General features: G+C 42.1%; 1 protein-coding gene and 1 pseudogene across 1 annotated transcript in view; one reads left to right on the top strand and one right to left on the bottom strand.

The window, feature by feature from the left end:
* The window catches only part of LOC146771963 (proline-rich protein 5-like), a 393,650-nt gene that overhangs the window by 124,599 nt on the left and 252,138 nt on the right, over positions 1–16,913 (bottom strand). The window lies entirely within an intron of this gene.
* LOC146771964 (olfactomedin-like protein 2A) overlaps positions 1–16,913 on the top strand; it is a 247,437-nt pseudogene that overhangs the window by 199,617 nt on the left and 30,907 nt on the right.

The following is a 16,913-nucleotide window of genomic DNA, read 5'->3' as shown; positions in this document are numbered from 1 at the left end:
TAGATGGTTTTACTTCTCATTTTGTTCCAGCTTTTAAATCAGTTTCCGGAAGGGCCTCAGGAGGCTTAGTGGTTTTGCTCTCGGTGAAATTAAAAGGAACCGTTAGCAGGATAACTTGTACATGTAACAACTTTCTTATTCTGGAATTTAAACTCCCCAATGATAGGAAGTTGTTACTGATAAATTGTTATAATTCTCAACAAGAGGTCGTGCCGAATGAACACTTGCTATGGTTGGCGAATTTTTTAAAAATGTATTCTTTGAAGCAAACCACTTTTTGTTATTATATTTTGCTTGGTGATTTTAACGTACATTTATGTAGTCATAACTGTTGTTTAACTGATATTGATGGACCTGATCTGACTTCACCCCAACATTTTGAGCACTCAAGTAAGGGCGAAGCTCTGGAAAATCTTCTTATTGAAAACCAGCTGTATCAACCAGGCTTCCACGAACAAACCGTACGGGTGCCCACCTTTATTGGAAGGGACAGTAACACCATTATTGACTACATATTTCTTTCATCTGGACTTTTACAATTTGTATGTTTTTATAACGCGATTCCATCTATTTTTAGTGACCACAATCCGGTGGTAATCGAAATGTTAGATGGCCTCTCTCTCTTAAATTCCCTTGCCTCACCCATGTTGGACAATAATCTTAGGGCAAAGGATCAGGGTAGAAGGTTAAATTGGTCTAAGGTAGTTCCAGAGGATTTTTTTAACTCAATAAAGCTAGAGGCGGCCCTAGACTTGGAAATCTGTGGGGACCAACTTTCTACAGGGAAGGAAGTAATCTCCTCGTTTGAAGCCGTATGTTCCCTAGTGTCAAAGGACCTAACTAGTAAAAGTAGACCAGTACAAACTAAAGTAGTCTCCGGCTGGTTTGACCATAACTGCACTAAAGCTCATAATAATCTCAAAATTGCACTTCAGGCCAGCCCGAGGAATAAAATTTTAGTGTCGCAGTTAAGGTGCGACTATAAAGAAGCACTGTTGGTCCGGAAAAAAGAAATTAAACTTAACGCCTGGGCCGATCTTATGGATAAGGCAACTCTAAAAGACAGTGCGAAATTTTGGTCTATTATCAACACTCCTTTATTCTCTGATGTTAAAAATGGAGTGTTGGATACTAATATAACAGAGAAGGACTGGTTAAGCCACTTTAAAATTATATATGGTAGCGACTTAGATTTAGAACCCATAAACAGGCAAGATTCGGCTTCTACTTTAATTCCAGTTAATTTTCATTTAACTGAAGTTTTAAAAGCAATTGAAGACTCTGCGGGTAAGAAGGCTCCCGGACCGGATGGGGTCCCCACCGACCTGTATAAGGCAAATCCGGTTTTTTGGGCCAATATATTAACCAATGTATTTAACTCCTCGGTTATCGCAGGTTTTCCTAAATCCTGGTCCCATTCTACCATAATACCGGTGTTCAAGAAAGGCCAAAGGGCAGACCCTAAGTGCTATAGGCCCATATCCTTGATAGACTCCTCTATAAAAATCCTGGGGAAAGTCATACTTGCTAGGATAACCAATTGGGCCTCGGACAATAACATCTTGTCCGATGCTCAATATGGCTTCAGAGCTGGCCGGAGCACGGAGGATCAATGTCTGAACCTCCTATTAGTAATAGATAAATATACTAGGGTGGCCGGGGGCTCTTTTTACTTGGGCTTTATGGATCTGTCCACGGCCTTTGATCTTGTTAATAGGTCAAAGCTGTGGACAATGCTTTTGGATTTGGGACTCGACCCCCCACTTGTGTATTTCCTTTCAGAGCTCCACCAAGATTTGAATGCATCGATAAGGATGACGACGGATGGGAAGTGTACGGCCAGCTTTAAGTCTAGCAGAGGGGTACGACAGGGATGCATTCTTGCGCCCATGTTGTTCACCCTATACATAAACTCCCTGGAACAAAATCTGCTGGCCGCAACGCAGGACATTCCGCGCATGGGAGGTACCCCGATACCGGTCCTCCTATACGCGGACGATGCTGTCCTGCTGGCTAGGACTCCCCTGGCGCTGCAAAGATTGCTGGACTCGTTCGGGGACTTTATGCATAGCCTGGATTTGGTGGTTAATAACGGCAAATCTCACGCTATGTCGTTAGGCCTTGCGAAAAATAAGGTAAAGCCTTTTTATTGTAGGGGAGCCGTAATCTCAAGAGTAAAGACTTTCACTTACTTGGGAGTAGTCTTTGACGACAAGGGCTCATGGTCCCCCCAGCTCTCTATAAAGATAAACTCAATAAAAACCTCAACTACGGCTGTACTTGGCTTTGCAAAAAGGCTGGGGGGTAAACCGACAGAGGCAATACTGACAATCTACAAAGCCAAAACAGTTTCCATTGTAAGGTACGGGGCGCCAATCTGGGGTTACATTAAACACGATGCGATCCAAACGGAAGAAAATAAATTTCTTCGCACCCTCCTCGGCCTCCCACAATCTACTGCTTCTTTCTCAGTCCATTTGGAACTCGGGTTAGGATACATAGCAGACATGATTAAATTAGCCCCTTTATTGCTATGGATTAAAATTTGGCTAAACCCGAAACTTACTCTAAACCATAAAATACTAAAGGACTGTACTCGACTTGACAACATGAATAAAATTCCTTGGCTGTCAAATATCGAGAGGTTATCTGCCTACATTGGGAGACCGGAAATTTTTTCTAGCCCTGAAACTCTCTGTAAGGCAGACCTTGACTGGGTAAAAGCCAATTTCACGAAGTTAAGGGAGGCCGAGCGGGAAGAAGTTGAACTACGTAAACCTTCCGTCAGGGGACACGTCCTGGTATCTCAATCCTCAGGGTTGTCTTTATATCTTACAGTGGTAACCCATCCCTTTCACAAATGGTTGTTGACCAAATTCCGGTTCAACCAATTGCATCTTGTACTTTGGGATGTGGCTGGTTGGCATAAGCCTGAAGATGCTGCACCTTGCAAGTGCGATGATATTTCTCCACAAGACACTACGCACTTTATGTTATTCTGCCCCTTTTTCAAACATGCCAGGAAGAGGTTTATTATTCCCTTGCTAAAGAGTAGGAATTTTACTCAGTATAAACCAGCTTTATTATTCCTAAGCATGCTTGATTGTCCATTAATTATGTTCTGTGTCGCTAGTTTTCTGGTGGCAGCTGTTAGAGAAAGGAGGGTCAGACTAAAACCTATACAGGATGTGGAGCCTATCTGATATATGGAATTTGATTCTGTATTATTGATTGCACGTTGTTTATGGTCTTTTATGAATTTTTATTAGGACCTACTTTTAACTGTAGATTTGTGAATCGCATGATTTTATGTATTTATTTGTGTAGTATACTTTTATGATTTTAAGTAATCGAATAAAGTGGTTTTGACTTGACTTGACTTGACTAGTCTGCATGTCAGAATTTTTTAATGAAATAGAAGAGGATTTGAGAAGTCACTCAAAATGTGCCCTAATTTTTCTTTCTGCAGCACTAATCATACTTTTTATGGAAAAATGAACCCCCTCATTTTGTTCCTTTTTAAATTAAATGTTTTAAGAGTTACCACTTTAATCCAAGCAAGATGGCTTCAGGTGTGCCATACGTTTATCATAAGTAGGACTGTTAGCGCTCTTGTTGTTCTTTGGAACACTCTGGGAAGCTGCAGTAGAACACAAAGGAATCAACTGACAGTCTCTGCCCTTGTTGGATGTACATGTTTTACTGAGAATGTCAGACTTCATTCTCACATGACTGAGAAAGATAATGTGAATTTACAGAAAATAAGCTCTCATTTTAGCTTATAGATCACCTTCCAAACCTCTGTGGGAAAAGCATGAGAAAATATTTTTCTCTCAATCATGATATCCCAGCAGAAGGCTTTTTCACATGGTGGAATCACCTTAGAACATACCATAATTCCTAAAATGAGTATGGTACCATCAACAAATGATTTATAATGTAACTAAAGTCTTAAAACCTTCTATTAACTGCAATGCTTTTAAATGAGGTGCTATCATGTATATTGGTCCCAAGATGGCTGCCAACACTTCTTGGATGAAGTGCTGACAGCCAATCAGATCTCAGGATGAGATGTGTCGTTAGGCTCCGTCCACATATATATATGATTTTACTTTTTATTTTCTCAGGAACTACTGAACAGATTGACACCATATATGCAAAAGGCACATCCCTGAGCTGAGGACTACCTCTCTGCCAAACTTCAAGTAATTCTGTTCAGCCATTCGGGCTGTACCTTGGACTAAAGGTCCCTATGGAAAATTGCATGGGAAAAACGCGTTTTGGGACCCCCCTTTTTTCTCAGCCCCCGCTTCACGAATCCCCCCCGAGACTTTCGGGGTAGGAGCGGAGCGGAGCGCCCCACCTATTTTGAAAATTTCGCGAGGATTCGTCAACCGGCGCCAAAGTTATTCCAAATAGAATGTTGCGGATTTCCTATGGAAACACGGTCCTAACTATAACTATCTACTGGCGACCGCCAGTAGATAATATACACATACATATATATAAATGCATATGCATATATATATGTGCATATGTGTGCATGTACAGAGAGGTAGAGAGGTAGAGGTGTATAGGTAGAGGTGTAGAGGTAGAGAGGTAGAGGTAGAGAGGTAGAGAGTAGTAGAGAGAGAGGTAGAGAGTGAGTAGTAGAGAGTAGTAGAGTGAGTAGTAGTGAGTAGTAGAGTGAGTAGTAGAGAGTGAGTAGTATAGAGTGAGTATTAGAGAGTGAGTAGTAGAGAGTAGTAGAGAGTGAGTAGTAGAGTGAGTAGTAGAGAGTAGTAGAGAGTAGTAGAGAGTAGTAGCAAGTAGTAGAGAGTGAGTAGTAGAGAGTAGTAGAGAGTGAGTAGCAGAGAGAGAGTAGTAGAGAGTGAGTAGCAGAGAGAGTAGCAGAGTGAGAAGTAGAGAGAGAGTAGTAGAGAGTGAGTAGTAGAGAGTGAGTAGTAGAAAGTTAGTAGAGAGAGAGTAGTAGAGAGTGAGTAGTAGAGAGTAGTAGAGAGTGAGTAGTAGAGAGTAGTAGAGAGTGAGTAGTAGAGAGTGAGTAGTAGAGAGAGAGTAGTAGAGAGTAGTAGAGAGTGAGTAGTAGAGAGTGAGTAGTAGAGAATAGTGGAGTAGTAGCGAGTGAGTAGTAGAGAGTAGTAGAGTGAGTAGTAGAGAGTAGTTGAGAGCGAGTAGTAGAGAATGAGTAGTGGAGAGTGAGCAGTAGAGAGTAGTAGAGAGTAGTACAGAGTGAGTAGTACAGAGTGAGTAGTACAGAGTGAGTAGTAGAGTGAGTAGTAGAGAGTGAGTAGTAGAGAGAGAGTAGTAGAGAGTGAGTAGTAGAGTAGTAGAGAGTGAGTGGTAGAGAGTAGGAGAGTAGTAGAGTGAGTAGTAGAGAATAGTAGAGAGTGAGTAGTAGAGCGAGTAGTAGAGAGTAGTAGAGTAGTAGAGAGTGAGTAGTAGAGAGTGAGTAGCAGAGAGAGTAGTAGAGAGTAGTAGAGAGAGAGTAGTAGAGAGAGTAGTAGAGAGCGAGTAGTAGAGAGTGAGTAGAGGAGAGTGAGTAGTAGAGAACGAGTAGTAGAGAGTGAGTAGTAGAGAGTGAATAGTAGAGAGTGAGTAGTAGAGAGAGAGTAGTAGAGACTGAGTAGTAGAGAGTAGTAGAGTGAGTAGTAGAGTGAGTAGTAGAGAGTAGTAGAGAGAGAGTAGTAGAGAGTGAGTAGTGGAGGGTGAGAAATAGAGAGCGAGTAGTAGAGAGTGAGTAGTAGAGAGTGAGTAGTAGAGAGTGAGTAGTAGAAAGAGAGTAGTGGAGACTGAGTAGTAGAGAGTAGTAGAGTGAGTAGTAGAGAGTGAGTAGTATAGAGTGAGTATTAGAGAGTGAGGAGTAGAGAGTAGTAGAGAGTGAGTAGTAGAGTGAGTAGTAGAGAGTAGTAGAGAGTAGTAGAGAGTAGTAGAGAGTAGTAGCGAGTAGTAGAGAGTGAGTAGTAGAGAGTAGTAGAGAGTGAGTAGCAGAGAGAGAGTAGTAGAGAGTGAGTAGCAGAGAGAGTAGCAGAGTGAGAAGTAGAGAGAGAGTAGTAGAGAGTGAGTAGTAGAGAGTGAGTAGTAGAAAGTTAGTAGAGAGACAGTAGTAGAGAGTGAGTAGTAGAGAGTAGTAGAGAGTGAGTAGTAGAGAGTGAGTAGTAGAGAGAGAGTAGTAGAGAGTAGTAGAGAGTGAGTAGTAGAGAGTGAGTAGTAGAGAGTAGTGGAGTAGTAGAGAGTGAGTAGTAGAGAGTAGTAGAGTGAGTAGTAGAGAGTAGTTGAGAGCGAGTAGTAGAGAATGAGTAGTGGAGAGTGAGCAGTAGAGAGTAGTAGAGAGTAGTACAGAGTGAGTAGTACAGAGTGAGTAGTACAGAGTGAGTAGTAGAGAGTGAGTAGTAGAGAGAGTAGTAGAGAGTGAGTAGTAGAGTAGTAGAGAGTGAGTGGTAGAGAGTAGGAGAGTAGTAGAGTGAGTAGTAGAGAATAGTAGAGAGTGAGTAGTAGAGCGAGTAGTAGAGAGTAGTAGAGTAGTAGAGAGTGAGTAGTAGAGAGTGAGTAGCAGAGAGAGTAGTAGAGAGTAGTAGAGAGAGAGTAGTAGAGAGAGTAGTAGAGAGTAGTAGAGAGCGAGTAGTAGAGAGTGAGTAGTGGAGAGTGAGTAGTAGAGAACGAGTAGTAGAGAGTGAGTAGTAGAGAGTGAATAGTAGAGAGTGAGTAGTAGAGAGAGAGTAGTAGAGACTGAGTAGTAGAGAGTAGTAGAGTGAGTAGTAGAGTGAGTAGTAGAGAGAGAGTAGTAGAGAGTGAGTAGTGGAGAGTGAGAAATAGAGAGCGAGTAGTAGAGAGTGAGTAGTAGAGAGTGAGTAGTAGAGAGTGAGTAGTAGAAAGAGAGTAGTGGAGACTGAGTAGTAGAGAGTAGTAGAGTGAGTAGTAGAGAGTAGTAGAGAGAGAGTAGTAGAGAGTGAGTAGTAGAGAGAGAGTAGTAGAGTAGTAGAGAGTGAGTGGTAGAGAGCAGCAGAGAGTAGTAGAGTGAGTAGTAGAGAGTAGTAGAGAGTGAGTAGTAGAGAGTGAATAGTAGAGAGTAGTAGTAGAGAGTAGTAGAGAGAGAGTAGTAGTGAGTGTAGTAGAGAGTGAGTAGTAGAAAGTAGTAGAGTGAGTAGTAGAGAGTAGTAGAGAGTGAGTAGTAGAGAGTGAATAGTAAAGAATAGTAGAGAGTAGTAGTAGAGAGTAGTAGAGAGAGAGTAGTAGTGAGTGTAGTAGAGAGTGAGTAGTAGAAAGTAGTAGCGAGTGAGGAGTAGAGAGTGAGTAGTAGAGTAGTAGAGAGTGAGTGGTAGAGAGTAGAAGAAAGTAGTAGAGTGAGTAGTAGAGAGTGAATAGTAGATAGTAGAGAGTGAGTAGTAGAGAGAGTAGTAGTAGACAGTGAGTAGTAGAGAGTAGTAGAGCGTGAGTAGTAGAGAGTGAGTAATACAGAGAGAGCAGTAGAGTAGTAGAGAGTGAGTAGTAGAGAGTAGTAGAGTGAGTAGTAGAGAGAGAGTAGTAGAGAGTAGTGTAGAATAGTAGAGAGTAGTCAGTCAGTGTCAGTCAGTGTCAGTCAGTCAGTGTCAGTCAGTCAGTGTCAGTCAATCAGTGTCAGTCAGTCAGTGTCAGTCAATCAGTGTCAGTCAGTGTCAATCGGTGTCAGTCAGTCAGTGTCAGTCAATCAGTGTCAGTCAGTGTCAGTCAATCTGTGTCAGTCAGTGTCAATCAGTCAGTGTCAGTCAGTCAGTGTCAGCTAGAGCAGCTCTGCTGACCTGGTTCTCTGGCTCTAAAGCAGCTCTGCTGACCTGGTTCTCTCTCCCTAAAGCAGCTTTGCTGACCTGGTTTCTCTGGCTCTACAGCAGGTCTGCTGACCTGGTTCTCTGGCTCTACAACAGCTCTGCTGACCTGGTTCTCTGGCTCTAAAGCAGCCCCGCTGACCCAGTTCTATCGCTCTGAAGCAGCTCTGTTGACCTGGTTCTTAGGCTCTAGAGCAGCTCTACTGACCTGGTTCTCTGGCTCTAAAGCAGCTCTGCTGACCTGGTTCTATGGCTCTGCAGCAGCTCTGCAGACCTGGTTCTCTGGCTCTAGAGCAGCTCTGCGGACCTGGTTCTCTGGCTCTAAAGCAGCTCTGCTAACCTGGTTCACTGGCTCTAAAGCAGCTCTGTTGGCCTGGTTCTCTGGCTCTAAAGCAGCTCTGCTGACCTGGTTCTCTCCCTCTAAAGCAGCTCTGCTGACCTGGTTTCTCTGGTTCTACAGCAGCTCTGCTGACCTGGTTCTCTGGCTCTAGAGCAGCTCTGCTGACCTAGTTCTTAGGCTCTAGAGCAGCTCTGCTGACCTGGTTCTCTGGCTCTACAGCAGCTCTGCTGACCTGGTTTTCTGCACTCACGATGCACGCACCCGACTTCGCGAAAATATATTTAAAAATAATATAAGTTTATTATAAGTACAAATATATTATTTTGATGAATATCTTACATAATCTCTTGCCTTAATATGTATATTAAAGACACATACATATCATTTTGGAACATACTTTTTTTTGCGGGAGTCGCGCACCCAGCATGCCCCAGCACGTATATGATGTCACGCGGGACCCGCAACCGCGCAAACATCTCATACCGTAATGCGCATGTGTCGCGAATGCGCGGGAGCAGGAGTCGCAGACTGGTCGCATACCAATCGCGCATATCACGTGATATTAAATGTATATGATGTAACTGAAAAACACGCAGCTGTCGCACACCATACGCGGATCCTTCATGACTTTTCTAAAATGGCAGCTACAATGCGCGCACCCACCGTGATGTGTACACTTTGAGTGCGCAACTCCGAAAAAAATGTGATTTTTTTTTTAAAGAAAATAATATAAATGTATTAAAATAAAAAATGAAAACAAGAAAATGAATCAATATTTCAGTTTTAATAAAAAAAAAAATTTGGGGGCAATTTTCAGAAAGATATATAATGTTATTTAATGAATAAAATATTTATAAATAAACAGTTAAAAAACTGTAGAAAATCAATACAAAAAAATAGATATAACTACTATCACACTTAAAAGTTAGCATTTAAAAAATCTTTGAAATTCACTGAAAAAAAACATAGGTTTCAGAGACGTTATAGTTAGAAATTAGCATTTAAAAAACCTTAGAAATTCACAGAAAAAAACATAGGTTTCAGGGGTGTTATAGTTAGCTGGACTTTTCACTTGTACAAAACCATAGAAATTCCTCTGTTATAGTTAGTTCTGCTAACTATAACTCACGCGCCCGCAATGCACTGCTGATGATGTCACATATTGCATCATTCATGACATGGTCAGTGACATCACTGATGACATCACTGATGACATCTCAAATGACATCACTGATGACAGCATCCACTTGACAATCTGATACATCTCATCATACACTAGTATAACCTTTCATCACTCACTGTAAAATACAGAGTACCATATTTGAAACCATTGACACACCAATACCAGTTACTACATACCCACTCACTGATTCCTAAGTCTACACACACAACTACCCATTCAACAACAGAATCATCTATACATGCAGTCATTAATTAATAGAACACTATCAAATGCACTTATGCACATATATAGACATTGACACATCAGCAGTCATCTTAGTCGGTTATGCAGTCATCCTACTCACTCATGAAAAAAATGTATCGCACTTAAATTTACTCACTTACACAATTATCCAACAACAACTCATTTATTCAAACACATAGTAACTCATCGTTAATATGTTAAAAAAGCACCATTACAATTATACACTCATTCATATAGTTACACCAACTCTCACATATAATGCCTTTTAAATTTTTTTACTTTGTTGAAGATGTACAACTAAAACATATATTCGCTCACCAACACACAAATAAATACACTCAGTCACCCAAACAACTGTTTCCACATGCACTCTTAAACCCATACACCTAGTCGATCAACCATTCACACATCTATGCATAGAGTTACACCAACCACACACAAACTCAGTGTCCCATACAAATACTCACCCAACTAATCAATAACTAATATACACACTCATGTAGTTAGTGACCAACTGATGCAGCATGTTATACAACAACAGAGACAGTGCTGCACACATTCACATAGTTTAGTTACTAATCCATGTATTAAGTGAGACACTTTTAATTACTCACTTAAAAAGACAGTCAGACAGCTACTAAATCCTCCATCCAGACAGTTATATATCCACTCAATCTTCAATACAGATTGGTATATATATAATACATATTTAAATTTCAAACTAAACCACATTCAGTGGATGATGTCATCAGTGATGTCATCAGTGATAACATTTGAGATGTCATCAGTGATGTCATCAGTGATGTCACTGACTATGTCATGAATGATGCAATATGTGACATCATCAGCAGTGCATTGCGTGCGCATGAGTTATAGTTAGCAGAACTAACTATAACGGAGGAATTTCTATGGTTTTGTATGAGTGAAATGGGCAGCTAACTATAACACCCCTGAAACCTATGGTTTTTTCTGTGAATTTCTAAGGCTTTTTAAATGCTAATTTCTAACTATAACGTCTCTGAAACCTATGTGTTTTTTCAGTGAATATATATATAGTTATGAAATAGCAAAGGTAAATCAGCATCTTTCTATTCCCCACTTTCACTGCATATGGTCAATATATAAATAATTGAGCCAATCTTCCTCAAGGCAAAATTAATCTAGGACCTTTGTGGTTACTCATCTCTGCAGAGATGGAGCTTCCGTGATACAAAGCTGTGGATAAGGACCATCACTGTCATCACGTACAGCTTTGAATCATGAAAATACATTTCTCCTTGTTAGCCCTCCCTAACGGAGACGTTATTTTGTGGTGCAAAGCCTAGTCTACAAAGTTTAGTAGATAGGGCTTTGCATAAAAAACTATGGGTGGCAGTGTGGAAATGACCATGCACCAGCCATGGGTTTCTACCGTGATGCTAAACACCACAAAGCACATTTGTGTCCTTTAAGGGGTGTTTTTCAGTGCAAAGAAACTTTTTGCACTGGAAAGTAAATACTATATCGACACTGACATCTTTGCGCGACTTTGCTGTGGCGTAACGTGTTATTAAATCAGCCCCATCGTATCATAAGTCAGCCTTCATATGACCCAAATCCAGGTAGTATTGGTGCAGAGGAAGTAGATTACTTGACATAATGTAGATGGAATGGAAGAGTCAAAGTGGTTATTATCCAGGTGCCTTTTGTGTGCTCTGTAAACAGAGGGTCAGGATGTCCTCAGTATTCGAGAGAGAATAATGAAGAGTGTGCTATATTGCGCCAATGTGCTTATAACCTTTACAGATGAAAACCGCTAGATATCTTTTTCTATAAAACGCAGAACAGTTCAGGTGGGGTTAAATCCAGGTTGGTGCATGCATAAACGGTTTTCGTTGCTTCTTAGGACTCTTAGGCCCAGATTTACTAAATAATCTCGCAACGCAGTGCAGCAGCTGCAAATGCTGCACTGCATGAGAGAGAGAGCAGGAGTGTGCCATATTTACAGAATTATAGCACTATTCTCCCCTTTCTCTACCACCGGCACAGAAATGTGCTGCGTGCGCCATGCACGCACCTTTGCACCATAGTACAAGGGTGTTGGCGTGAGTCTAGCATAGGTTTTGTTCTTGAAGGATACCCTTCTAGTACAAAATACTATGCTTAGGCTAACTTTACATTTTTTCCCACTTTGTATGTGTGCTGTATAGTGCAGCACACATGAAAAGTCGGAAAAGAAAAGAAAAATAACAGTATTTCTCCGTAATAGCGCCTGGTTGAATTGGGAGCTATTTTTTACACAAAATATTGTCTACTTTTATAAGTAGGTTTTTGAGTCAGAAACCTTGGGTGGTTGAATAGGAATGGCCATTCACCACCCTTAAAACACCCCCTTGGTGCTAAGTAAACCAAATGCTACTTTCAAGGGATTTTCCAGCACAAAACTTGTTTTGCGCTCGAAAGTAAATTAATAAAAAGTATTTTGCATCAATTTTGTGACGCAAACGCAGCGCTTAATCTATCCCTGAAAATGTTACTTGGTAACAAATCTATTAGAACTCTGCACAGTACGTAGATAATGTCCATAAACCAAACTCTAGTGGTTCCTAAACTAAACCAATTCAGTTGCAGAGGGGTTGTTTTTGCTGGGGCACACTGGCTGTAACACAGTGGAGTCCAAGCAATTTGTACTGTGCGACCTGCTCTGGTGTTAAATATCAAGTATATAATAGTGTACTTCTCTGTATGCTTGAGCGAATACCAAGTGTGTTCGCAGTTAGCTAATTGCGGGGTGGGTGGGGGGAGGGACTCAGGGGGTTGTGTTGTGTTTAATGGGTATAAGCACTGCTCACTTAAAAACGCAGAATATGGCCCACGCAGAAAGGGTGTACGTATAAAGTAGAAGGCTTATGATATATGTCTGAGTGCACAGTAATACAGGACAGGCATCCGTATGACAAGACAAAAAAACATAATGCTTGCAATATGGGCTGCATTGGCAAAATTATGTATTGGCAATGATACAAAATATGTGAATGTATACATGGAAAAACTCAATAAAGTTTGAGTTACAAAAAAAAAACACTGGAGTCCTGGATTGTGGCCGCAGGCCGAGCGCTCGGAGGACGGGAAGCCTGGAGGGCATTGTCTACCAGAAAGGTCTACTTAGCCATGTTTTGCAGAAGATAAAACATGTTCTTGTAATTTTTTCAGCAATTGTTGTTTCCTTCTAGGGTTTGAAGAGAGACCCAGGTATAGACACCCAGCTTTTAAAGAAGATCCTGGCCAGCCTGCAGCGGCACTCTGACGCTCTGCACTAGGGGTGGGCGGAATTTGCGAAATCCACTTTCGCAAATTATCGCGATAATGTTAAAAATTATCGCAAACACGCGGAAATATCGCAAAGATGCGGAAGTTTTTTCCCCGCATGTTCGCGAGATTTTCTGCATGGTTGCGGCTCGCCAACTTACCCATGTGGTTGCTCGCGGGCGCGGCCATCTTGTTTTCAGTTGTCTCGCGGTGCATGATCGCGAGAAGAAAGACGTGATCGAGCGACGCATGACGTCACTGCGGGCGCGAACTGTCGCGAGACAGCGCAAATGGCTAAAAACAATACAACATCTCATGGAGAACGCGACCGGATCAAGAAAACTTGTCGGCGAACGCAGGGATTCAGGTAAGGCGATCGCGCGCGCGTGAGAATGTATTATTTTACAGCGCGAGCAAGAAACAAATTATCGTCAAGCTGCGGAATGTGGAAATTTTTACATTTTTGCGCTTTCCGCGGAACACATAAATGTCAAATTATTGCAATTTCCGCGAACGGAACAAAATTTTCCCCCAGGCCTACTCTGCACGACTACGCGGACACCATGAAGGCACTTTCCAAGGAAGTGTTCAAGCTCAACCTCCTCCTGAAACAAAATGGCACGCATGGACCACAGAAACCGATCAAGGAAGGCGGCACAGTCTGGCATATTTTGGTTCAATGCATCTCTCTCGTTGTGCCCTTGCTATATATTTGCAAAGTTTTTATTGAAGTTTGCTTTGATGCAGGTTTCAGAAGTTGGAGAGTAGAGACTACTAGAAAAAATATGAGTAATCGCGTGTTTGTTTTGCAAACGTTACAAACTGAGGGCCTCATTTACAATTATGCTGCGCCACAAGAATTTCACTTTTTGCAATGCTTTGGTGGCGCCGGGCCTGCTCTATATTTACCAGGCAGCACTAAGCCACTTTGCGTTGCTTAATGCGGCATTGTAAATATCGTTCCTTTTAAGGCAATTATCTGCATTAAAGGGGAGTGCAATGGGTGTTGCTGGAGGCATTCCCAGCAACACCCATGGCCTTTTGACACTGCCCCAGATTTACGAAGAATCGTATATCTGAGGCAGCACCAAAAACGTACGCCTCCCCAGGGAGGCTCGACGAGGAGAAATACCTTATTTCTCTTTGTTTTTCCTTTTTCTGCAGAACACATAGAAAGATGAAAAAGCCTCTTATGGTTGTATTTGTGCAAGTAGGTGTCCCTTCCTGCACAAAAACAATCTTTCACGCAACGCAGACACTTTTGTATCATGGCGCAAAGGTGTCCGCGTTGGCGCATGGCAGCCCATTGTGCACTAGCATAGAGGAAAAGGACAGGAATGCGCCATATCTTATAGATATTCCTGCCCTTTTCTTTTGCCTCAGGGCAGTGCCACAGGAAGGCCTGCGGCACGGCCATATGGCAAAACTAAGGCCCTCAATTGTTTCTAGGTACTGCTAGATTCTGCATACAGATGAGTCCAGGGCAATAATGTGCGCAGGACAGGAATGTAACATAGGCCCATGCGATGCAGGGGTGCCCACAATGCTTCAGTGCCCCCCCCCAACACTTCAGGGGTTCCCAGTGCTCCAGGGCGCCCCCCAATGCTTCAGGAGGAGGGGGAAGCAACACTTCAGGAGGGCCCCATTCAGTCCAAATACTCTAAATAGTTGTGAGATATTGGATACTTGGGGGGCCCTTATCACATTCTGGAAGGGGCCCCATCATTTTGTGTGACACCACTGGCCCTGTATCAAATAGTTCTGCAAGTATAAAACCAGGATTATAATTGAGGTCTACTAGTGACATAGCCAATGATTTAAAAACCATTGGGCTTATTTACAAGCCCCTTGCGCTGTCGATGCGTCACTTTTGTTGATGCACCGACAGCGCAGTGTGGTGTGGTGTGTTGCTCCATATTTACAAGGCACCTAAAGCCACCCTGCGTGGCTTTATTTGGCCTTGTAGATACGGCCCCTTTTCACGCAGCACTTTGCGTGAAAGGGATGTGCCATGGGTGTTGTTGTGTGTGTTACCAAGCAACACCCATGGAGTCTGCTGCATTCCCAGATTTACAACCTTTTGTAAACCTGAGAATGGGTCAGAATCCAAAGCGAGGTGTAAGGAGGTGCAACGAATAGAAATATTTTTTTTCTCCTCGTTTTTTCCTCTTTCCATGAGTGCTGCATTATGCAGCACACATAGAAAGCAGAAAACACCTCTCACCTTCCTGCACAAAAAACAATCATCCACTCAACACAGGCACCCTGGTGCAAGGGTGCCTGTGTTGGAGCATGGCAGCCAATTGTGCACCAGTGCGGGGGAGAGCTCAGGGATACGTCATATTGTTGTGAATATAACACATCCCTGTGCCTTGAAAGTGACGCAGCACGGTGCAGCCAAATGACTTGCGACATCGCACTGCATTACTTTCTTGTAAATAATGCCCCATATATTGCATCTTCTATCCTCAATGGCACCAAATGTCACGTTGAGAACCTGAAACTTTCTTTCCTTGTTGTGGCTTGTTATTTCTTGACATAAAAACATGCAGTATATTAGAGGCACTCTTTTTTGTATTCTGACGTTTATTAGCAGAAGAAGACATTAACCAACACAGGATACATAACTTGGAGGATGAAATTAATTTAACCAGCACTGAGGATAATTTCAGATAATCGTATTGCAAGATCTGATATACTGCAAATACGTCAGACATGTAGAGCCAGATTTACAAACATTTTGGACTGTGTTTGCATGACAAAAGTGACACAAACCAGGATGAAATGTTTTTTTTGTTATTTCCAGCGCAACACTTGTTTTGCGCTGGAAAGTTGCCTAAAAGTTTGCATTATTTAGCATCAAGGGGCATTACGTGGTACATGGCCATTCTCATGCAAACACCCATGCTTTTGGACGCAAAACCCTATCTACTAAACATTTGCGACAGGATTTGCGTAAAAAATTAACACCATTTGAAAGCTTGCTTTAAAAGGATTAATGTTTTAATTTCTCCTGTCTTTTCCAAAAATATTTCAAATCGAGGCATAATATTTTGTACTGTACAAAACCTATACTAGACTTATGCACACATCTTTGCACTATGTCACATAGGTGTGTGCGTGGCGCTTAGCATTACATTTCTGCGCTAGTGATAGGGGAGGAGACAGCCATATCTCTGTCAGTATGACACACGTCTGCTCTCTCCTTCTCGCACCACGAAGCACAGCATTTTTGGCTGCTATGCAAAGTTGTGTGAGAATTTAGTAAATTTGACTGCAATTTTTCAGAAAACGCAAAGTTTCATTTTGAATCATCCTTTATATGAAGATCTTTTCCCTTGTTTTCTGGAGCCCACTCCGCAGAGTATGCTGCATCTTGTAGTACTGGTCGGAATAGCATAAGAATGTTGATGCTATAAGAATTCTATAATTATCCTAAGTATCTATCCTTCCAGAACAGAATCACTCCCTCTGTTGGACACACAAGACTTACGAGGTGGAAAGAATTCGAATTTAAAGTCATCTGTCAACAGACCCGTTGCTCTCCAGGCACCAATAATATTTTTCTGCAGCTCAGTTTAGTTGAACATTTTCTTAGTCCTCTGCAGGTGTGAGGCGATTCCACAGTAGTTGTGCTAAGCAGCCAAGCTAAGTCGCCAGCTAGTTCCGTAGTGACTAAGCTGAGATGCGGTTTAGTGTCCAGGTTCAAACATGGTCTTGCAGTTGAAATGTGGTCCAATTGCCATATTGAGATGTAGTGGTAAGTTGTGATATTGTCAACTGGCTAAGTTGACATATGGTCTAGTTGCTAAATTGAGATATGGTCTACTAGCTAAGTGTAAGTATGACCATGTGGCTGACGTCATATATAGGGATTTAATTAAGATATGATCTAGTGGGGCGTTGCCTGGTAACATGGCCGGGAAGAAATAAGCTCCCGAGCTTTCTCCCTACCGGGTCCCTAACGACCCTGAAATCCTTCAGAATCCTGCTATGCAATGAGCTTCTGTAACACGTGACCTGAAAAAACGTGTGGGACAGCGAAGGGGATCCCGGTGAG

Source organism: Triturus cristatus, unplaced genomic scaffold (genome assembly GCF_964204655.1).
Source record: "Triturus cristatus unplaced genomic scaffold, aTriCri1.1 SCAFFOLD_118, whole genome shotgun sequence".
NCBI classification, from domain to species: Eukaryota; Metazoa; Chordata; class Amphibia; order Caudata; family Salamandridae; genus Triturus; species Triturus cristatus.
The sequence above is the reverse complement of the archived record's forward strand: the minus strand, read 5'-3'. Positions and strand labels throughout refer to the sequence as shown.